This window comes from Protopterus annectens, chromosome 4.part1 (assembly GCF_019279795.1).
Source record: "Protopterus annectens isolate FY-2018-M chromosome 4.part1, PAN1.0, whole genome shotgun sequence".
Lineage (NCBI taxonomy): Eukaryota > Metazoa > Chordata > Ceratodontiformes > Protopteridae > Protopterus > Protopterus annectens.
In genome coordinates this window covers 791,642,407-791,667,802 of record NC_056734.1, presented here as the reverse complement: position 1 = coordinate 791,667,802, position 25,396 = coordinate 791,642,407, and positions in this window count along the sequence as shown.

The window sequence follows — 25,396 nt, the reverse complement described above, 5'->3', positions numbered from 1 at the left end:
CTTCTGTATGCCAAAAAAATGTTAATGGCCATAAAGGCCTTACTGATATTTTCTTTTGGTAAACAAAAGCAGCTTTGTGTGGTGCTTGTCTCAGTGCCCAGGAATGTTAATAATTTGACTTGACATTCTAATTTATCCCCAGAGAAGGGAACAGCTAATAAGCTGCATAATTTGATGAATGCCTGAACACCTTCCTTGGTTTGTGTTTCACCTTCTCCCTTGATTAAAAAATTGTCTAAATATTGAAGCCTGAGGAAAGAAGGATTCAACTGTTTCCAGCACCAATTGAGAATTTCACATAAACAATTGAATATTGAGCAGGGGACTGATCACACCACTAGCATGGCTGTGTCAAAAAAGTACATATCCTGAAATTCCATACCTAACATGTGCCAATCCTTGGGTCAGATTGGTGAAAGGTGAAACACAGATTGTATGTCTGCTTTTGAAATGCATGGATATCTGACTGTGGTATTCAATAAACTCCGTGTAGGCTTCGCTTACGCAGTAAGCAGCAGTGGTAATCACATATTCATGACATGCACTACATTTAAACATAAACAACTGCAGTTTCATGGCTGACAGTGCTCCAGCCAGGAAACTATGCAAAATAGCATGAATAGTAAACCTGTTTAGAGTAGAGCAATCTAGGTTAGCGGGATTGCGCGGAATGCCACAATGATTACCAAAGTTTATTATATAGTAATGTGTATCATCCAAACACAGTACAGGACAGTGTATACAGTGCAGATTACTGTGAAATCCCATTCCAGCCGTTCTGTGCAAAATTTGTGTAAATGACCTGTAAGGGTATATGGAATGCCATATAAAATAAATAGACAAGGCAAGTGTGTGCATTGAACAGGGACACACAGATGAATCGTAGGAATGAACAGAGAGAACGAAGAAAGGTGAAATATCGTAATGTACAGCAGATGACAGCATGTAAATGGAAGACAGTTGTAGCAGGAACACCAATCACATAGCCTGGTCGAGTACGGTCATCACAGTAAAAATGTATATTATGTGGCTGTCAAACAAGGTGATATAACAATGGAGAAGATCTATTTGTGAGATAAATATTCTGACATGAACAAAGGAAAGGACATCTATCAAGGATGTTATATAGAATTGGGGTTGGGTGCATATTGTCAAGCTGTGCAGACTGATGTGCCTCAGTATGAGTGTAATGTCAACAGAGTTCTCAAACAAGTGGGGCACAGCTACAGGCTCATGGAGAAGAGCAAAAAAGCATGCACAATCATAAACAATATCAGAATAATGCCACCAGTAATCCCATGTCTCTGATGCAAAATATGTGATTCTGAGTGATCATAGATGGTTCTCCATAAATCACTTGTACAACCATTATGACATATCAGCAATCTATGAGTGTAATCAAGCAATCAAGCACACTGTCCTGATGCTGTAACATCTATTGGAGATGTTAGGGGGAACACTACTATACTTGTATGTGACATTATGATAAATCCAGGCTAGCCGACTGGTGTGCATGGTAAAAGAGAGGTGAAAAAGTGAAGGATTTTACAATGACTGGTGACTTTAATGTTATTGTATATAACTTGTCTGACCATGTTTTATTAGATGATGAACTATTTGTATTGAGCAAAGGATTAACCTTTGTTCCAAGCAATTGTAGTATTTTTAGTGAAGTTGTTTTAGATCTGATGATGTTTGGAAGGAATGTTATGTAAAAGAACTTGTTTGGGAATTGCCAGCAATCCCAGCATGGACCCTTAAGGCAACCTAGTTCCTTTGTTCCAGTATTTAACCCCACTATGAATATGTTCATTAAAATTTGTGAACAAGAGGCCAGGGAATATTTAAATGACAAACGTACCAGTAGTTACTACAATCTAACATTAGCCCAGAAACAAGCTTTAACATCATTCCAGCATAACACACAGATTGTTATTAAACCTGCTGATAAGGGGGGGGTGCAGTTATTGTCATGAATTAACGTGTTTTATCATGATAAATTAACTAATTTGTTATCAGACAGTTCTACCTTTATACAGATTTCTCCTGTTATTATAAACAACTTAATAACTAGGGTGAGAGGGAGGTTGAAATATCTGAAACAAATAGGTTAGATGGATTAAGAGCTGTTTAAAGTCCTATGGGTAGAACATCCTGTCATTCCTCTGTTTAAGGCTCTACCCAAGGTACACAAAGATCTCCACGACCCCCCACTCAGGGAGGGGGTGGTTGACTGAGACTATCTCAGGTTGGGTGGAATGTATGTTGAGACACATTTTAGCAGGCTTAACAGGAATATTGAAAGATACTGGGCATTTTCTAATGGCATTGAATGAATATGTTAGAGTGATTGGCAACTGAGCATATATTATGGTGACTTTAGATGTAAGAAACTTTTTCACAGTCATAAGCAATGATTATGGTGTACAAGCCATATCACAGCTGCTATGTGAGTTACAACTGCTTGATACTGAAAAGGGGAAATTGATAACTGACCTCTTACCATTAGTCCTGGAGAATAATGTTTTTTCCTTTCAGGAGATGTTTTATCTTCAGATACAAAGGGTAGCCATGGGCACCCCTTGTGCTAACGTATGGAAATCTGGTGTTAGCATACTGGGAAAATGTTATGTATTAGAATGACATCATGAATGGAAGGAAAAACTATGTTTTTACAAGTGGTTTCTGGACAATATTTTTTTTTGTTGTGGGTGGGAGAAGAAGAACTAATGAAGTTTATAGAATATTTAGAGTCTACCAAAACCTTTTTAAAGTTTACTGTGAGATATTCTAGAACATAATTGGACTTTTTGGATGTAAGGATCCAATAAGATAACATGGGTTTTAAGACCACCCTTTATTGGAAGAATTGTTTGAAAAATAGTGTGTTGACACAGGATAGTATGCATCCTAGGTTCACATTTGATAATATAGTTATAGGACAACTGAGTAGGATATCCAGGTTATGCACAGAGGATAATATGCTTGAGAAAGAGGTCATGCAACTGGAGCACAACCTTGTGGATAGGGGATATAATAAGGACAAGGTGGTGAAGGTTATTCAGAATAATAAAAGGGAGAGGAAAGATAGGATGCATCCATGGTTTACTCAGGGTAGGGAGTATGAGATGGGTGTATCCAATATTCAAACATATGAGGAAAAAGTTAGGTTGATGTTTCCATATAGTAGTAACATTAATGGGGTCTGTGATATAATATAACGGAACTGGAAAATTTTGCTTTCAGATGAGAGAATGAGGAAAGTTGTAGGTGAGGTGCCATCTTTTGGGTTCAGGAGGAATAAGAACCTCAAGGACCTGCTATGTCATGAAGGAAAGAAGGAACATCAGGTTATATCCAAACACAAAGGAACCAGACTATGCAGATCTTGCAAGGCATATGCATACATTAATCAAGATATAATGTTTGTACATCTGGTCACAGGGAAGATTTACAACTTTAATGTATATGCAAACTGTAGGACCATGAATGTGATATATCTAACCATGTGTTAATCATGTGAATGTTTTTATGTACGGAAGACGAATTGCATGCTAAAGAATAGGATACTGAATCACTTATCATCTATTAGGATACAAAATGAACATAATGCTTTATATCAGCATGTTTCTAAGAATGAGGGCCATGGCTTTAAGTTCATGGTTATTCAGTGCATACAGAAAGGCATTAGAGTTGAGGATCTGGTTAATGAAACTAAACACCAAGAGTCAAAATGGATTATAGAACTCATAGTTCATAGGCCACCAGGCCTTAATGATGTCATCACCTTGAAGCCAGCCTTAAAGAAGAGGCGAGAGAATTACTGACCCATGATTGGTTAATATTTTTTTATAAATGTGGATCTATATTGTTAACAAACTATCTGGTGAAAGGCATCTGCCCAAAAGTGTTCATTAAAGTTTGTCAGTGTTCTGAGTATTTCATTTTATTTTTGTTTTTTATGTTTAATTAAAACATTTGATTTCATACTTAGTGGTGGTTGCTGCCTTTGTTCATCATTTAGATGTAAAAGACAGGGATATAGCATTAACAACTCAAACATGTCTGTTACACAGAGCTGGAATATTACTAGAGTTCATATAGAAAAGGCCCATGATTTCTCACCAAGAAAATACAGGCCCTACAAACCATGCCATGATGTATGTGGATAGACTGAAAACCCTGTCCCTGTAATCTGTATCGTATAGGATGAGGTGACTTGTGCCTGGCCTAAAAGCCAGTATCTGACCCTATCCTGTTGGGAATGCTGCACATTTGCAAATCAGCTATGGCTGATGACATCAGCAGTGCCTGTTGAGGAGAAAATGTCAATAGCAGTGCCCCACATGCTGATGTAAAATGCTCTGTCTAATGTCAAGCAAGTGCAAAAATACATACACATGTTGACTGCTGTGAGAACAGAATCCCACATATCCAAGTATATTGGTTAGAGAACTCTGCATTTAAGGCAAGCACCACAGATTGTCTGACTTGGAGAGTGTCAGACAACAGTTTATAGCTGATGACATCAGCAGTGTCTGGTGGGGAGAGAATGGTAATAGCAGTGTCCCACATGCTGGTGTAAAAGGCTCTCTATAATGTCAAGAAAGTGCAGAAACACACACACACCCCAGTTGACTACAGTGAGAACAAAACCCACACATATCTTGGTACACCAGCTAGATAACTCTGTATTTAAGGCAGGTGCCACAGATCAAGTCTGACTTTTGCAAAGCTACAGGACAACTTATGGTGGATGGCATTAACTCTGGATGTTGGAGAGAAGATGTTGGGAGGCCTTTTTGAAATGGATGTATAGACATGTGCAAGTGTCAAAATATTGTCAAGCCATGGGAGTGGAATGGCAACTGTCAGATTCACACTTATGTTTCTCTGGCTAGTTAGACCACACACACACACACACACACACACACACACACACACACACACACACACACACACGCACACACGCACATGCACACACACACACACACACACACACACACACACACACACACACACACACACACACACACACACACACACACACACCTCCCAGTTGACTGCAGTGAGAACAAACCTTCTACCTACCTAATTACACAGACTGAAGAGCACAGTACTTCATGCAAGCACCGTGGCACAAGTTTTACTTTTACATGGCTGCAGGACAACTTATGGTGAACAATATCATCACTGGATATTGGAGAGAAGATGTTTGGAGGCCCACATGAAATGGATGTGTAGGTGTGTTCATCTGTCAAGATATTTCAAGTTCTGCATGTTACCAGATTGATGAGTGTGCAATGTGTAGTATGTGGTGGTTGCATTCCAATGTGCACATATACTTTAAGAGACAGCTTTACAAACTATGTGCAAACAGATGTCCACATTACTACACATATTTGAAAATCTGAATGTATATTGTCATATTAAAGATACGCAAGCCTATATCACACATTTATTATTAATATATGTAGTGTAGTTGATATATTTGTCAACAAGCACTGAGAGACCAGGGCTGCAGTGCATGGGTGGAGGTAACACATGGCTGCATTGTAAATAATTTATATATTCTTAGATAGGGCCTTCATTTTTATGTTTACACATGTAGTTTTATGACATGAAGACTAAATGGACAGCAAACAAAACTAATACAAGCTATTATTTACTTTGCATAGCGCAACAGTGAGCAGCGGGTTTGTGGGATGGTCAGCAAAGTATTTGTGCATGCAACATACACATTTCCACTGCTTTCCCTGTTTGTGTGTAGTTAAGCAGTACACAAACATAAGACTCACTGCTAAAATTAAGAGAGTTAGTGCTGAGTGTATGAAACACACTTGGTGCTTAGCTGACTCTGTGGCAGCAGGTGTAACTGGATTGACACATTACTTTTTGAGCTCAGATGATATAAGGTTTGAATCTAGGTGAATGTAATACTTTTAAATAAATATTGATAAAGTAATGCAATTTAAATTTACTCTACCTTCACCATGTGTTACTGTATTTTGACATAGTGCAGCATGTTCAAACAGTGTTATATAGAGGTAAGAGCATGAAGAAAAGAGATGTTCACCATCACTTGGCATTGGTAAGCAATGCCAAACTCCACACAAGCATAAAGGCCAAAAAGGGACGGGCTCCATTGGTTTTCTTGGTACTTATGTGTGCTGTGTGTGATTCTATTTTTTGATCAGATTATAGTTGTTAAAATGGATTAGACAGGAATGTGGTGAAATGGGGGGCAAGCAGGGGGATTAACAAAGGGAAAACAATATCAGAATGTGCTATCGATTTCTTTACCAATATAAACTGAAATATGTACGGAATATTAGCTGAATTTGGACCATCACCTCCACAAACAGGGGTGACAACAATCCAATCCTGTTGTATAGCCAACTGGACCGAATAAAGTGTGTCAAGAAGACACCCATGCAAAATGGAGAGCTATGTGTGGGATGATACTTTTTTGTAGGACGGTTGCCCATTTTTGATTTTTTACTTCACTAAGAGAATCATAATGGGTAAGGGATGTTGGCATTTGTGTGTTAGGTAAGTTGGGTAGGTGAAGAACCAAATGCAAATAAACAACACAAACAAAACAAGACACAGGGACAGTGTGGGACACAAAAGTTTAAGGGACACCATGATTGGGGTAAGGGAGGGGGCAATGCAAGCGCATGCATGTCAAACAGAGAGACAGTGAGAATCTAGTCCTCACCCTCAGAACTGTCATCACTGTCTCCTTACTTTGCTTGCTGCTGGAGTGCTTGATATTTTCTCCTCCTACAGACCAAGATGGAGAGCAGCCTCTCCGTCTGATGTAGGTATACACAAGTGGTGCTGTGCATGACCTTATGCGCCAACTTTGGCATCTCCTGGTGGGTGATGAAATCTCTGCCTATACCAGTGCTCTCAGAGGGTACCACAACACTTGCTGCCAGGGTAGTGCTGCCTGAGGGTGCAGGTATTGCTGGGACAGAAGAAATAGTAATGCCAAGCATAAAGGCCAAAAAGTGAAGGGCTCCATTGGTTTCCTTGGTACTTATGTATGCTGTGCGTGATTCTATTTTTTGACCAGATTATAGTTGTTAAAATGGATTAGACAGGAACGTGGTGAAATGGGGGGAAGGCAGGGGGAATAACAAAGAGAAAGCAATATAGGAATTTGCTGTCTATTTCTTTAGCAGTGTAAACTGAAAATATGTACAGAGTATTAGCTGAATTTGGACTGTCACCTCCACAAACAGGGGTGACAACAATCCAAACCTGTTGTATAGCCAATTGGACCGAATCAAGTGTGTCAAAAAGACACCCATGAAAAGTGGAGAGCTATGTGTGGGATGATACTTTTTTCTGGGAGAGGTGCCCATTTTTGTTTTTTTATTTCAGTAAGAGAAGAATGATGGGTAAGGGATTTCAGTATTTGTGGGTCAGGTAAGTTTGGTAGGTGAAGAAGTAAATGCAAATAAACAACACAAACAAGACAAGACACATGGAAAGTGTGGGACACAAAAGTTTAAGGGACACCATGATTGGGGTAAGGGAGGGGGCAATGCAAGCTCATGCATGTCAAACACAGAGACAGTGAGAGTCTAGTCTTCAACCTCAGGACTGTCATCACTGTCTCTTATTTTGCTTGCTGTTGGAGTGCTTGATATCTTCTCCTCCTACAGACCAAGATGGAGAGCAGCCTCTCCATCTGTTGTAGGTATACACAAGTGGTGCTGTGCATGACCCTATGCACCAACTTTGGCATCTCTGGTGGGTGATGAAATCTCCACCCTCCACCAGTACTCCCAGAGGGTACCACAACACCAGCTGCCAGGGTAGCACTACCTGTGCATGCAGGTATTGCAAGGACAGAAGAAACAGTACTGCCATGCTCAGTCACAGATGTGCTGGGAATCAGTGCTGGAGCTAGTGGAATGGTTGCAGGCTGACCCACTGGGGTTGGCCTACCTTGCTGTGCTGTGAAGCATTTAGCAATTTTTTACAGATGGATACCATGGAGACATTTTGACAACACATAATAGAAAATTAAATTAAAAATAAAGAGAGAGAGAGAGAGAGAGAGAGAGAGAGAGATAAGGGGTGGGGTGAGAGAAAAAAAAAGAGATAAAGTTAGTGCCATCATTTGTGATATATATAATGCACATTATCACAATTATACAACTATTCTATCCGGACTATTATATTTAAGTATACCTCCTAACAATTGCAAACTATAATTACGGATTGCTCAAAATAATCCTTGCAATGTGCATATATTGCACATGTGCTTGGCCCAGTTATGATGATTATAGTTCACAGCAGGGCATGTATGCCACTTCTATAGAGTTTAATTTAGGTAATATTATTAAAGAAATGCAGTCTTGCATAGTTGTTACTTGTGGTATTTGAACCCACAACCTCTAACTACAGTCTCACACTTGACTCCTAATGTTGGTTTGTGCTGCAGACTTATGCATGCATACTTACTTTTACAGTTAGGATATGCATTTTCACTTGCTACTACTGTATAGAAAACAAAAAACATTTAACTTTTAAAGCTACATTAATATGTCTCTTGTGCTGCATACAAATCACTTGCTTCCCTTAATCTGTTCAAATGATCAGTATGAACCTGCTGATTCAATTCAATTTTAGGATTAGCTGCAAAAATAAAAGAAAGGAAAAGAAAAGAAGAGCATTATGCATACCAGTCTTATCTATATTTAGCTTTCTTTGTATTATAAATTCCCTTTATTAACATTCTTACACAACTGTCACTAGTCTGAAACTCATCCAACCACTTGTTAAGCATATTCCTCTTGCACCTTTGTAGGTCATTGAAAGGATGCCTATACTATTCTCTATTGTGTGGAATATCATTCCCACTGGATACAACCTTGGATAGACTATTGCAAGCTTCAGACTGGTACTGGGAGCCAGTATAGTCTAATTGCAGAAGCCTTTGGCTGTGGTGCTTTTACAAGAGTCCAATAAATATTGTGAACTCCTGAACACCTCAGCTTTGCACCCTAAATTGGGCACCTTCCCATCTAATGCCAGACATGTCCAATCCCAAAAGTAGTGCAATGGCAAATTATATCCTGGCAATTCTTGTTATTGCATTTACTGTTAGTGTGCAAACCTGAGAAATGAGGCTAACCGTGTTTGTGTGATGCTAAGAGGAGAGCAACAGTGCCAAGCAGGGAGGAAAGCAATTTTTGAAACTGGTTAACCTGACACTTGACATTTCTCTGAGGGTGTCTGCTATTATAACTGTTAGGTGATTTAACTTTGCAGACATGCACTGGGGGCATACATTTCATGACCTGACACATTTTAGATTTGGCTTTCTACAGTGATAAAATTGATTATTTTCAGTGTGGGATTCAAACCTATGGAAAAGGGACAAAACATTTTTTCCACAACAGTGATGTCCCATGTTTGTCACAAAAGAAGTGCTTCTAAGATGTAGTCATGAATCATTCATAAATACAGATGATAGGTGAGGTGTTAACTATGCATGTGTATGACCTGACAAGGTCATTGTATATGGATTAATTTGTGCATGTGTCTTATTTAAGTGTGAAGGCTATCCAGGTCCAGATAGCAGAATTATACTTATAGAAATATAGTAAAAAGTATACCCCCAGTCATACATCTGAAAACACAATAAGGGTGTCTTATCTCTCATACATATAATTCATATAATCTCTTCTATTTATGATTATGTCTAAAGCATTATACGTAAGACTAAATATAATGTGACATGGAACAACAGTAAACATTTCTGGCATTTCCTATATTAGAACCTAGCACCATGTGTATGGCAGCCCTACATTTGCCCCTGTTGTCACAAGAATGTTGAAATAACACTTTTGTATTTTTGTGTTCATTTCTATAAACTGGACTGTCACAACAGTAAAAATAGGTTGTTCTTCCTGTATTAGAGCCCGGGACCACCTGTATTACAGCCCTACACCTATACCTGCTGCCAGAAGAATGGTTACATGACAGTTGGAAAGTTTCCTACTCATTCTTTACGTTTTGTGTGTTAACCACTGTGCAATACAGCTTAGCATGTCTGTGCTATGCCCAGCAGAATTAATAGGATGTATCCATTTAAATTGTTGACTATCTGCATCCTGTCTGCAGGTGTTCGATGGCTGCAGGTGCTGGGGAAGCTTGCTAACCACCCACACAATGTCTCTTAGTGGAGCTGCATGATGGAAAGCAAAAACTGCAACAATGTATCTTTTTTGACCTTTACATTGTCTATGCCCTGTCTGCAGGTGTTCTGTCTGCTTCATGCATGGGCCACTAGTCCAGGTTTGCGCACTGCTAAGCATTGTGCAAATTAAATAAGCACAGCTAAATATGACATTCATTGTGTTTCTCCTTTTCCCCTGTTTGTGCTAAGCAGTGCAGTGCATAAACACTGGCATTAAAAAAGGAACATTATGAGAAAGAAAAAAAAGAAATGTATTACATCAGCAGCAATATTTTATATAAAGATCTGGATTTAAACTCTCACTGCAATGGACCTTCAAAAAACAATAAGAGTGTCTTATCCCTGTTTGCCACACAAACAGTTTGCAGCAAAGAACTAAAATCATTCTGCATACAACCAACTGCAACATCATCCACAGTACTAACAAAACATATGACAGTTGTTTCTACATATATTAATTTCAGAAGTAGCACACTGAGTAATTACTCAACCATTTCTGACTATTGCTTGCATAAATGCAGCTTCTGTTTTCTCTCTCTGTGTTTGTTTCCCATGCTTGTCTTATCAAACTAGTAATATGCAGTCTGTAGGGCATTCTGTATCATTATCCTTAAAATGAGTGATGATATTAAATAGCAATAATATGCAGTTGTCAACAAATGAAGAGGAGGTTGGATGTTACAGAACAGAAACTGTGAAATGTACACTACTTATTTACATTTAAAACATTGATACAATTACTTCTACACTTTGTAAGTGTAACCTGGTCGACCTACCCACTGGAGGGAGTGGAGTTTGAATTATTGTGTTTTACTTCACCATACCAGTAAACATTCACAGTTACAATCCATTAGCAACAAACACTGATGGAGTGCCTACTACATTTACATCTGTTGCATTGAGCCAGGTATCTGGGATTCAGCAATTCTAATGAGTTTGCAGCTATTTGCATCTTCACCATACTCACAACCCTGAATCTGCAGCATAAAAGCAGAACCGTGTAGCTGGGGAACCTGAAGGCGAGGAGACTCATTTATGCAGGTAACACAGAAGACAATATTACTTTGGGATTTATCTGCACAGAAGACTACTAATCTTGATAAGGTATGCTTGCATTTTTCAGCTATATACTGCATTTGCTGAAATGTCATTAAGAAAAATCTGTAAATATATATATATATATATATATATATATATATATATATATAGAGAGAGAGAGAGAGATAAATATATATGCATTAGCAAATGCTACTTTTATCTGTATGCATTTCTTAGTGTACTGATGGATTACATATGGGCTTGTGGTGGACATGTCATGCAAGTTCTCGTTAAAAGTATTGTTACTGGACATATAATGGGCAAAAAGTTTTAACCCCCTGTTTTACTGTTAATTGTGATGATGGTGTCCTTATCTTTTGCTTAACTTCCTACAGTACTATCATTCATAGGAAGTATAGAATCATCTACACATGATAAGCCAAACATTTTTATGTCAGTACTGATAAGCAGTTCAAAGAAATATTTATTTTATCCATATGTGTGATGTGGGTGTCAGGACTGTTGTGTGTATTGCTGTATTGTCTGTATGGGTCTATATTATGGCATTGAAATGCCATAACATCGAACACATCATCGACATGTATTCAGCGAAAATCACTTCTGCAATTCAATGAATGCTTACAGGGCAAAGATGTAGTTGGCCAACTACACAATTTTGCCCTTTTCTCCATAGTAGTGAGATCTTGGAGCTGATATATTTAGTTAGGGGGGTGTGGGGGGCACAGCGTCCCACATGGGTGGGTTTGGTTTAGGAAGGTTTAGTTCTGTTGGGTTGCAGGGCAAGTATTTGTTTACCCTTTTCAGCGAATCACGGAAGTGATTTTCACTGAATACATGTGGACAATGAGGTGTTCGATGTTACATCATTTTGATGCTGTAATATAGACCTGTCTGTATTAGTGGCACTACTGTTAGTTTGTTAGCACATATTGGACTATAGTAGTGTAGGTATTAATTTCTTTCCTGTGTTTTTTGTTTATTATCACAGGAGATCCTGACAATGGAAGCTTAAGACTCTTCCCACCTGATGTCAGAGTACTGGCAGACGCTGATGATGATGGTGGCCAAACAGAAGCACAGTCGGGAAGTGCAGAGGTTGAATCTGACACTGAGATTGACATTCAGCCATCCCCTGTAATTCTATTAAACACAGCCAGTGGGCCTATGCCATCCCATTCCAGTGAGCCCTCAGATATCAGACAGGTGGAGGGTGAGACTCTTGAACAGGGAAGTGTGGTTACTGTTACATCAGTGCCTGTTGACTCTAGCCATAGCCAAAGTGTGGGTGAGGTGCCATGCAGGAGTGTTGTTACGGGTGCTCAGAGGAAGCCTACTGTCCCTCTTGCACCTGATGCAGGTGTGCCTTCCCATGCCATTTGATGTATGTTTAGGGCCATCATGGAGGTGCAAGCGCATTCTAATAGGTCCTAGAGAGAAATGCTTAGGACTGTAGATGTGGCACAGACTGACATGTGTGACTGCCTCCACTCTGTTGCCAATTCAATGGACCAGATGACTGACACATTGGAACAAGCGGTGTCTATGACAGAATGTTTGCTGGGAGGGAGATGGCATCCAAGTGGGTAAAGGTCATCCACATTTTCTGATGTTAGCCAATGTGGCCATGCTGATCACACTCCCATAATAGCACTACTTCCACTGCTCCATCAGTTGTTGAGGTGTCCACACCCAGATGTTGCAGGCCATGAGGCCTTGGTCCAGGGCTTCCTCGTGAGGGGAGTTCATCCGGTAGACATCAGGTAGCAGCAGTGCATCTGACTGTGGGCGTGGATGTGCCATTGCAACTTCTGGCAGAGCCAGTTCTCGTGGTCAGGTATGATAACGATTAACTGCCACCTCTACCATGCATGGCTCACATCTGTCTGACATACCAAGGTGTAGAGCTAGCACAGAACTTGGCTGTGTTCCTGCAGACACACACCCACCAATTTCACCTGGAGGGCCCATACAGTTACACACACACTTACATGATTCAGCCATGAAGCAGAAAGCTCGTTTTGTCTCACTGGCCATTTGTGTATTTCTCCAAATGTATGTCTGCTTCTCTTTCTTCCTCACACACAATCACCAACCTTTTGTATCAGCCTACCCTTCCTGCCCCCCCCCCCCCCACACACACACATACAACACCCTATGCAAGTGATAATAACTGTGCCATATCCTGGGTTTCTATCTGTTGGATTCAGGGAGACATAACATTTGTGTCTGATGGTCAGGGTGTATAGCTGACTTAGTGCTTAGTATATCTGCGTTTGTGATGTTGTTTTGCTAATTATACTTTTGACCTATTTTTGTCTTAGAAAGTTAGACAGTTGATAGAATCAACACATATTTAAATCAGTATTTTTAATAATCTTCTGAGGGTTGTGAAGTCTGAAACTGAAATATAGCTCATTACCTTCTAACTTCTCTCTTTAATGATTTTCCAGTACAAAAATATGAGGCCAAACAGAGGACATTCTGTGACCATCAGTACATTTGAAGGTACAAATGTGTGAATCTTTGATGCCTGAGGCTTATTGCTTGATAGAGGGCAAAAGCATTGACATACGTCTCAGCTGTCACATGTTAAAGTAATTTCTGTACAAATTACCCACCTTTTACTTGCTTACATTACCAAGTAACAACATGCAAGGATATGTCACTCATTCATATTATTACACAATACACTCCAGGTTCAACACTTACCTTAGAAATCCAGCAGTTGCAACAGTTTTAGTTCAGGACTTAGTTTGTCTGATAGTAGCAGTACACAGCCATTACATGGGTAGATAAAGGTTGTGAGCATTGCCTGGCATCAATGTTATTATATGCATGTGTATAGGATGAACGTTTTAGCCCCTTAGGTGATGAGTGAGTGTGCTATGCAATGCTTCTTAGCCAGTGTGAAGGCATATTGATCATGCCTGTGTCTGCCTACACCCACAGCAGCTGCTGGTCTCCCCTCTGACTCCTCCCCTGCATGTGGTTGTGATGTCCTTGCCATTGGTAGTGGGATGTTTGCCTCTTCCTCTTTTCAATCTTGCTAAAGCTGATTTCTCAGGATGATGTTATGAAACATGGCACAGGGTGAATATTTCAATACATGTACATGGATTGTACTGCAGGACTCCCCTATATGTATCTAGGAACTGTGACTTCAGCAGAACAAACACATGCTGTATGCTATTTGTGGTCTGAGCATGTGACTCTTTCTGGTGATCTTCAGTTGGTGTGTCTGCATTTCTGATGGGGAGTCATCAGCCAAGGTTCCAGTGCATAACCAGCATCCCCAGTAAATGACCCTGTGGGATATCACCCCTAGTGAACATTTGGGAGGTGTGCCAGATATGTGAGTCATGGTAACTGCTAGGGTTTCCAGCACACACATATTCAAGATGATTCCCCTTAGCATTACACATGACTTGGCAGTGGAAGCACTTTCTATTTATGTAGAGCCTTCCCTGTTCCCTGGGTGATGCCTTAATTTCTATATGCATACACAATTATGACACCCGTTCTGCTACATGATAGAACTATTGCATATTTTTGGCCCTGTCCTCGGGAATACAGGAAACATATATGTGGTCACTGGCATGTTGGAGCATAGCATTCAAAATTGATGGAGGATACTGGAAGCTGATGCCTGTGACACCCCCAGCATGTACCCTGTTGGTCTCTGAAAGGTTCTTGTAGCTAACATTTTAAATGCTCCACATACCTTTGTCTCTACTGGTATGGGATCCTTTAGGTTTGCCCTGGGTCTGAGTTGATAATGACAGATGTTGCAGAGTTCTGCAGTCTGTCTCTGCCCACCCTGCTGCAATCTACAATTTCCACCTCATGCAGATTGAGATAAGTTAAATGGGGTCAGAAAGCTCTTCTCCTTCTTGGGGATGGTCTATTAGCAGCAGCAACAGCAGCAGCATAGACTTCAGCCTGTTTCACATACACATGAATTAAAGCAACATCAGCCTCTAACATTCTTTCAGTCTAAACTCCTTTCTGCGGCTGTATTCCAGTAGGTTTTGGAATTTGCAGGAAAACAAGCATTGAGTCTATGTGGTTGTTCTATAGCTTGTTGATTAGCTCCTTCATCTTGGATTGGTTTATTAGCATACAATGCAGCTGCTTATGTTGTAATTAACATGCCACAATGTTTACCATAGTTGCACGACTCTATGCACTGTGTAGAGCCACTCAATGAATGCAAAACAGCGGGGTTTACTGAATCTGCCTTTTACTCTTTTTATCATGGCTACTGCATCTTCTAGTGATGAATAATTAACTCTAGGTTCTTTCCTATTTATGTCATCATTCACTGATAGACTTTCTGGTGTGATAGATGGTGAATTAAATGGTACTGAACTGATTTCATTTTGGGATCCAGTCCTAGGGTACAAATATTAAATGGTTCTTAGGGGGTGTTTAGGATGGACCTTTGATACAACCTTGTTGGATTTCTTTGTAGATGAGGCACTAAATGTTTCTTCCTATTTGTTGATCTTTAGTTTTTGCATCTTGGAAGTGTGTTTTGTGTGTTAAATCTTACAGTAAAAACATTGATAAAACCTCCAATAATGAAGTTGACTGTTGCTTTGTCTAGGGAGTATTTTAAGAGTTTTCTGTTTTGATGAGAGAATGATTCCAGTGGAGCTTATCTGAATATTTGCATGTTACAGGGTCTGCTGTGGCCACAAAATTATGTATTTCCCCATCTGATGTTGATTGTGGGTTGAACTTGGTCCTGTTATGAAACTGTCTTAAACTAAAAAGATCTTTGGGCTCTTTGTGCCAGCATTTTACACAAGGTGCCTTCCAACACAAATGTTGCAAATTTGAGGGAACCTGTGTAAAGACCATCCTCGGTTACTGAAGCTGAAAACCCAGCATGATTTGCCTTTAAACAAAAAATATTCCGCCAATTGTCTGGATTCATTTTTTTTTTTATTTTATTTTTTTTATCCATCATGACACTGAGCCAGATGTCCACATGTCTGTTATCACATTTTAAATTGGCTGTCTTTTGCCTTTAGCTTTCTGCATCTTTGCTTATAATGGTACCATGATATACCCCCTTTTAAAACATGCACCTATCTTAGAGTGAGGATGTAACCTAGTAATTGGATGGCCGGCGAAGGGTGTTTTTCATTGATGGCTACCATGTAGTGTATGAAATCCATGCGCCAGTTGTCTCAAGACTTTACCTTTAAATTTTTGGTTGTCACAAGACTGACAGCCAAGGCTTCTATAAAGTCATTGGACCCTTTTAAGTCCATGTCAGTGATCCTCTGTATACCATCCACATCTATGAAGTCACCTCTCCAAAATTATGCTTTTACAGTTTGTGATACACAAGCAATAATAGATGAGCCCTGCATTGTCTTTTCATGGTTAATGCCCACAGTGCTTATATTGCTGATGTTATGCAATGGGTGCTTTGGTAATGATGAGAAAGATGGGTACTAGAAGTATCTGTGTTCAAAGTAATGGGCCTTTGATCTAAAAGGGTATTATTGTTTCTGCTTTCAAGTTGAGTTAGACTAACCTTACCTTCATCATTAAGTGCTTCAATAAATGTCTCTATATATTCAACAGTTTCTTCCAAAGGCTCCTCCCCTTATTTAGCAGGTATTCCTGATGTCTTCATACCTGTTGAGAACTTTTGAGAATTGTCCCTGGGATCTTGAACTAGTGCCTACTTCCTGCTGTTCCTCCTTTGCCTTTTAGGAGTGGAATCCTCTTCTGCATTGACTGGTCCTTAAAGCCAAGTAATCACCATGGTATCCCTGAAGTCTCAAATAACCCACTAAACAAGTATAGTGGGTCGAAAAACAAAACAGTGCAAGAAACTTCTCTGTGTGGAAGATTTTCAATCCATATATATCTAGTTAATCACTGTATATTAATCAGATTATTTAATGGTAGTAGAAGTAGTGAACTTAAACTTGTCCTAAGTCAAAAAAAATAACAAAAAATATATAATTTGAAATATTGTACAGAATTATTAAGCATTCAAAAGTAATCCAAGCAGGGTAGGCAGTCTGTTTTACTCGAAAATCCTTTATTAAATACACAGACAAGCGATCCGAGTAAAACAAAAATAACAGAGTAATACTTTCCTCACAAGCTTTCAAACTATATCTATCATTATTAATTTTATTTAAAGTACATAAGGGTTATATTATTATAACAGCTACCAAGTAGAGCAGGACCAGCTCGAATGTCACACTGATGGGGGGAAGGGATGCAAATTTAACATGTATACCAATAACACTTTGTTTTACAGCACAATAAGCCACCCCTTGCCTGATAAGTATATATATATATATATATATATATACTTATATATATATATATATATATATATATATTTATACACATACATACATACATACATACATATATATATATGTGTGTGTGTATATATAGTTAGAAAGCTAGAGTGTAATGACTTACTTGAACTGAAAGGATGAAGATCTGCACACTGTTGTCCTCCCAGTGAAGAATGTGGTAATGTTGTATGTCGAATTCAAAATGATCTACATTACCCATCTTACCTGGACCTCCCAAGATGTCCATAAACATTTTGCATGGGGGCAAGCCCCCCTGTGCCCCCACACCCCTTGCTAATTATATATTTTAACTCCAAGATCGCACTACAGTGAGGAAGAGAGTAAATTCCCTGAGCCCCACTGTAGTGTGACACTCAAAAATATGTAAGCAAGCTGTGTCTTGATGTTTCAGAGGCAACAAAAAATCCACTTGGGATTTTAAACTTTTGTACCTGCACCCTTGACCATCCGAATAAGGATAATATAAGTTTCATACTTTTGATAGTAAACCTACCCTTAAGAGGTTGTGTTTATTCCATGATTTTCCACCACAAGAATTTTAAGGTATTACTCTAGCATGGCTAAGTTTTTCTTGCATTTTTCAATAAACGGTTTGTCTATATGACCTTTTTACCTTTTGGTATGGTGATTAATATACTGTATGGCTCATTTTTCTTAAGGCCAAAGCACTCTGAACTGCTTAGTCATTTTTTGTTTATTAATTTATTAAAAAAAATTAAATCTGGTAAACACCTTTCTTGTATTGTTTCCAGGCAGGCAAAAAATGTAGCTATTTTCCAGATAGGCAAACAAATGTAGCCATTTAGATATCTGTACTTCCTTGCTCTTCCATGATATCATATGTAACAAAAAACAATTAGACCTCTGCAACCATTACTTACAAGCTTCTGCTAGATTTCCCTGCAACACTAAGGACATTGGTGGATTAAAATTATTGCCAAGATGAAAGCCCTGAAGCATTATTGTGTAATTCTGTATCTTTGTCGATATTTTGTGCAAGTGTCCAATGCTGAATTTGAAGTGCATAATGATGTATTGTCTGAGATGTTTCTAAATATCATAGCAGCATTTGTTCATTTCATTTTACTATACGGTTTATATTCCAATGATATTTTGTCAGCAATAATTATTCAAAAATCTTTCAAAGTCATCATTATTTCTGTTTTTGAGTTTCATGTCATTGTTTACTTGCTTTTAAGCACTCAGCTCTTAGCTACAATTTATAAAAAACCTAAAAGAGAAATAAATAAATGAATAATTTTCCACAACACACATCATGAATGTAGACCAGGTCACTCCATAGAAACATCATTACCAACTTTCATAAACTATATCCATGACATACAAAATATGCTCTAGAGAGAAGGGGAATGAAGGTCTGCAAGACTAAGACAGAATATATGTGTGTGAATGAGAGGGAGGACAGAAGAATGGTGAGGATGCAAGGAGTAGAGGTGGCAAAGGTGGATGAGTTTAAATACTTGGGATCGATAGTTCAGAGTAATGGTGAGTGTGTAAGAGAGGAGAAGGCAGGATGGAGTGGGTGGAGAAAAGTGTCAGGAGTGATTTGTGACAGGCGAGTACCAGTAAGAGTGAAAGGGAAGGTCTACAAGAGGGTAGTGAGACCAGCTATGTTATATGGGTTGGGGTGAGTGGCATTGACAAAAAGGCAGGAGTTAGAGCTGGATGGGTTAGAGTTAAAGATGTTAGGATTTGCACTGAGTGTGGTGAGGGTGGACAGGATTAAGAATATTAGAGGGTCAGCCCAGGTTGGAAGGTTGCTGAGGAGGGATGCTGAGTATATTGGGAAAAAGATGCTAAGGATGAAGCTACCAGGTAACAGGAAAAGAGGAAGGCCTAAGATAAGGTTTATGGATGTGGTGAGAGAGGGAATGCAGGTGGTTGGTGTGACAGAGCAAGATGCAGAGGACAGGAAGAAATAGAAACAGATGGTCTGCTGTGGCGACCCCTAACGGGAACAGCCGAAAGAAGATGATGATGATTCATAACACACAAAATCAAAGTGAAATAATTGAATCCTTATGTTGGATATAGCCAAAGCATTCAATACTGTTTTTCATCATATATATTGATTAGATTCAATGAAACAGGCCTCAAAAACAGTACAATAAATTGGTTTAAAATTACCACTGTGCAGGTCAGGCTATTGATCTCTCAGCTGCTTAGCAAATAAAATAAATTATGTCATAAGGTTCAATGTTAGGACCTTTACTCTTAATAATATATTTATAAATAACATTTATACAGCCTCTCACACAACAAATCTAACCTAATATTTGGATGACTAAACACAAATATGTGCTGCTTTTTCAAACAAACAGATCCAAGATGACCTACAGCATTCCTTTATCAAAACTGAAAATTGGCTTGAGGAATATAAACTATTTCTAAAGTCAAATACATAAAAATAATAGCACTTTTATCTCCAAGAAAAAATCTTGACTTAGAAACTTTATAAACAAATAATACTAGAACTCAGCAAGTGCAAAATACTAATCTTTTGAGAATAATAATTCATTGTAGATAAAGATTTGGTTAGCATTTCCATTCCAACCTGTCATCTGTAAGCTCTGAATTCTTTACAAAGTCAACTTTTTTATCAATGCATAAATGTAAGACCACAGCTCTGACCTGGACACTCCCTTGTCTCCAATATGCAATATTGGTTTTGACTAAACTACACTCCCCACAGCTAGCCAATCTGGAGCAATCTTGTAATACAATTACAAAGTTTGCAAGTCATGACATTAACTAAGCACATCAGTGTTTTGCACTTTAAGCCACTTAAAGGACCGCTTTGGGATAAAAAAGGAAGAAATAAATGTTTTATTTATTCTTGAAGTGCTACATGTTGCAAACCTGCATGCATTAGAAAAAAGTGGTCACTACTAATTTTATTTTGTTTGTCATCGTGAATGCCCTCCTGGAGGCAAAAATCCTGATGAGATTTTGTTTTCTTACAAAGGTAAATCTTTTTATTTTGTTTTGCTTTTGGTTTTGTTTACAGGATTTGTCTGACTGGGTTTAGTAAAAAAAAATCTTTTCAGCAGAGGCCTGATGAGAAACATTCTTAAAAAGACATTCAGTAATACACATGAACAGACATAAGTATTATTCATTAACAGTTAGACATAGATTTGCTAATTAGATTACATTCTTATGAAATAAAGGCAACCACTTCAGTTTAAAAGATATTCATGTATTAACTGTTATATTGAAAATTTGAAGAGGTGTATTAGTGGGTTTCTCAAATAGATAATAGATAATAGATCATGTGGATAGTGCTTAAAAAGTTAAAGAAATGGAAGTGAAGAAAGGAACTAGGTAGGGAAGAAAATCTTAATATTTTAGTTAGGTGGGATATAAAGCAGGTTCAGAGACCCTCTCTCTCTCTTTCCTTACATATATGTGTATATATATATATATATATATATATATATATATATATATATATATATATACACACACACACACACACACATATGTGTGTGTGTGTGTGTGTGTGTGTGTGTGTGTGCGTGCGTATATGTATATATATATATTTATATGGCTATCATATGGTTTACATCAGAAGTACAGAGAGGATAAGCAGTCACAAGACTATGTATATGGCTGGAAGATGCTAATAAAACTATCCAAGTATTGCTGAAGACTTGTTGTGGGGTATAGGATCCTGAATGAAGAGAAATGGTTTGATGATATGGAAAGCTGAAGGTTTTAACGGATTTCATCCTGGAGATATACAGGAACAGATCCATCACTTTGATATGTAAAGTTTGTGTTTTAAGTAAGCGACTATTCTGAATGGATTTCAATGCTAGTGGGATTTGGTTCCATAGTTTAGCTACATTATCCGAATACAGAAAGTCAACGTGCAGTATTTGATGATTTAGTTATAGTGTTTCGCGATTTTACTGTAGAACATAACGTTTTTTGGGGGGAGTAGTGGTGTATTAAGTTTTTAAGGGCTGGGCAATTTTCTGGCTTATAGACAGGTATGTATGTTGTTAACTGAGAGAGAGAGCTAGGTCATGTAGTTGTACTAAGTTTAATTCTGTGACGACTAGGCACTAGTGTGTTCTAATGTTATAGATTACTGTATATCTGGCTATTTTATTATAGCATTGCTCAAGTCTGGACAGTTGTGAGACTGGAAGATTAGTGATGATAGAGGCAACATAGAGGAGAGAAAGCCATAAGAATGTAGAGACTATAAGTCTTATGGGAATGTCAGTGAGGTAGGTTTTCACCCTGTATGATTTACCTAGCTTTAGATGAGTTTTTTTATCCGCTTGTGAGACATGATAGTTAAATTTCTACAGGCCATCTATAATGACACCCAGTAAGTTTGAATACTTTACTTGTTCTGGCAAGATGCTGCTGGCAGAGATGATGGTGAATAGAGTTATTTCGAATCACTTCAAATAAAAAATAAAAGCAAATCATGAGCAACTTTTATTTACTGATAAAACACAGGAAGCAGTCTAAATTAAATGAATAAGTGCTTTCATTCCTTTATTCTGACAGAACATCATCAGGTTCTCATCAAACAAAACACACAAACCTTTTAAAACATAAGACAATCAATCACAAGTATTAAAAACATTATCAACTCATTTTAAGGACTCAGATGTAGCTTAACTGAAGTGTATTCCTATTTGTATCAAACTGAATAACCTTTTCTGCTAATACAGATAATGTACTGAATAAAATCACATTAGTTTATTAAAGAGAAATAATAAATATTAAACAGAAATTTTAAGTAAATACTAATGATTAATAGTAATCATAAAATTGATAATTATTTGTCATTTACTGTAACCTACTTAAAACAGTAAAACTAATTAAAGCTTGTCAGCTCTGAAGTGGGGAAGACTGTTCAATGAAATTTTATCCTTTATACCTGGTGGTTGTGTTGCATTTAACAAAACTTGCCAAAACACTTCTCTTGTTTCTAAGAATGTAGACCTGTTTCCCCCTTGTGCTTTGATGAATGTGTTCCAAAATACAAAATATACATTTCTTAAAACTAACACATTTCTTAGAATGTTTGGCCAATGTGTTTGTAAAGTCTTTTGTTTTGATTGAGTAATTATGCTGATACATCCTCACCTTCAGGCTTTATTCTGCTTCGCAGACATAGAAACCCAGACATGACAGACATGTAGCTACATAAACTACACCACTAGTGTGGCAGTCAAATGATCTGCAAACTTTTAGTACCCTTGGATAGTTATCCACCACTATATTGGGTGTCTCATTAATGTACCTGCATTGATTGTAGGATCCGCATATCTTTATACCTTAGTTAGGTGGACTGAAGTTTCAAATCTATTGCTATTCCCCTTAAATATTTGTTTAATGTTTTTACCCTTTTTAAACACTAAATTGGGGTCCTCTCCTAATTTCCCTGTTAGATCAAATTTATTTATTTTATTTTATTTTATTTCAGTTTGGTAATTGGGGAAGTCCACTGGGCCATGAAGAACCCATTTTCATTGGAGGCCTGGGGAGAAAAGCTCCATTGTTAGTTACAGGCAAATTAATCTTTACAATCAAATTTTCATAGAAGTAGAGCAAACAAAACAATGTGAAATCATACATATGAATTTTAGAGAAATGCAGACATAGTTACAATAAAATGAATATGGTAACATAGTATTTATTTCATGCAGACACCAAGAAACATTTTTATACCAGATTGGTCGAGGCCCGAGTTAACAACGACCGCCAAGGGTGCTGGCGGAAATTGGGCTACTGTTGGCCAAAGGAGGAAAAGAGGTGGAAGACATGGCCGAAGGCAGGAAGAGAGGAAAAAAGCTAGGACTGTGGTAGTGAGGGTCGGCACTTTGAATGTTGGCAGTATGACTGGTATAGAGAGAGATCTAGCTGATATGATTGACAGAAGGAAGGTTGGTATATTGTGTGTGCAAGAGATCAGATGGAAGGGGAGTAAGGCTAGGTGTATCGGAAGTGGGTTCAAATTGTTTTATCATGGTGTGGATGGGAGGAGAAATGGTGTAGGATTTATTCTGAAGGAACAGTATGCTGAGAGTGTTTTGGAGGTGAAAAGAGTGTCGGGTAGAGTGACGTTTATGAAGCTGGAAATTGATGGTGTAATGATGAATGTTGTTAGTGCGTATGCCCCACAAGTTGGGTGCGCAATGGATGAGAAAGAAAAATTTTGGAGTGAATTGGATGAAGTGGTGATGACTGTACCCAAGGGTGAGAGAGTGATGATTGGAGCAGATTTCAATGGGCATGTTTGTGAAGGGAACAGAGGAAATGAGGAAGTGATGGGTAGGTATGGTGTTAAACAAAGGAATGCAGAAGGTCAGATGGTAGTGGATTTTGTGAAAAGGATGGACATGGCTGTGGTGAATACATATTTTAACAAGAGGGAGGAGCATAGGGTGACATACAAGAGTGGAGGAAGATGCACACAGGTGGATTATATCTTATGTAGGAGGGCCAGTTTGAAGGAGATTGGAGACTGTAAAGTGGTGACCAGAGAAAGTGTAGTTAGGCAGCACAGGATAGTGGTTTGTAGGATGACGTTGGTTATCAAGAAGAGGAGGAGGAGTGTGAGGGCAGCACCAAGGATCAAATTGTGGAAATTGAAAAAGGGTAATTGTGAGGTGGAGTTCAGCGATGAGTTAAGGCAGGCACTGGGTGGCAGTGAAGAGTTACCAAATAGCTGGGTAACTACAGCAGAGCTAGTAAGGGAGACAGCTAGAAAGGTGCTTGGTATCACATCTGGACAGAGGAAGGATGTCAAGGGAACATGGTGGTGGAATGAGGAAGTACAGGAGAGTATACAGAGAAAGAGATTGGCAAAAAAGAAGTGGGATTGTCAGAGAAATGAAGAAAGTAGACAGGAGTATAAGGAGATGAGGTGCATGGCAAAGAGAGAGGTGGCGAAGGCTTATGATAAGGCATATGAAGAGTTGTATGAAAGGTTGGACACTAAGGAGGGAGAAAAGGACCTGTACCGATTGGCTAGACAGAGGGACCAAGCTAGGAAAGATGTGCCGCAGGTAAAGGTGATAAAGGATAATGAGGGAAACATACTCACAAGCGAGGAGAGTGTGTTGAGGAGATGGAAAGAGTACGTTGAGGGGTTGATGAATGAAGAGAATGAGAGGGGGAGAAGGTTGGATGATGTAGGGATAGTGAATCATGAAGTACAACGGATTATCAAGGAGGAAGTAAGGATAGCTATGAAGAGAATGAAGAATGGAAAGGCTGTTGGCCCAGATGACATACCTGTGGAAGCATGGAGGTGGTTAGGTGAAATGGCAGTGGAGTTTTTAACCAGATTGTTTAATGAAATCTTGGAAAGTGAGAGGATGCCTGAGGAATGGAGAAAAAGTGTTTTGGTACCGATTTTTAAGAATAAGGGTGATGTGCAGAGCTGTAGTAACTACAGAGGGATTAAATCGATCAGTCACAGCATGAAGTTTTGGGAAAGAGTAGTGGAAGCAAGGTTAAGAAAGGACGTGATGATTAGTGATCAGCAGTATGGTTTCATGCCAGGAAAGAGCACTACAGATGCGATCTTTGCTCTGAGAGTGTTGATGGAGAAGTACAGAGAATGTTGGAAGGAGTTGCATTGTGTTTTTGTAGACTTAGAGAAAGCATATGACAGGGTGCCTAGAAAGGAGTTCTGGTATTGTATGAGGAAGTCAGGAGTGTCAGAAAAGTATGTAAGAGTGGTACAGGATATGTACGAGGGTAG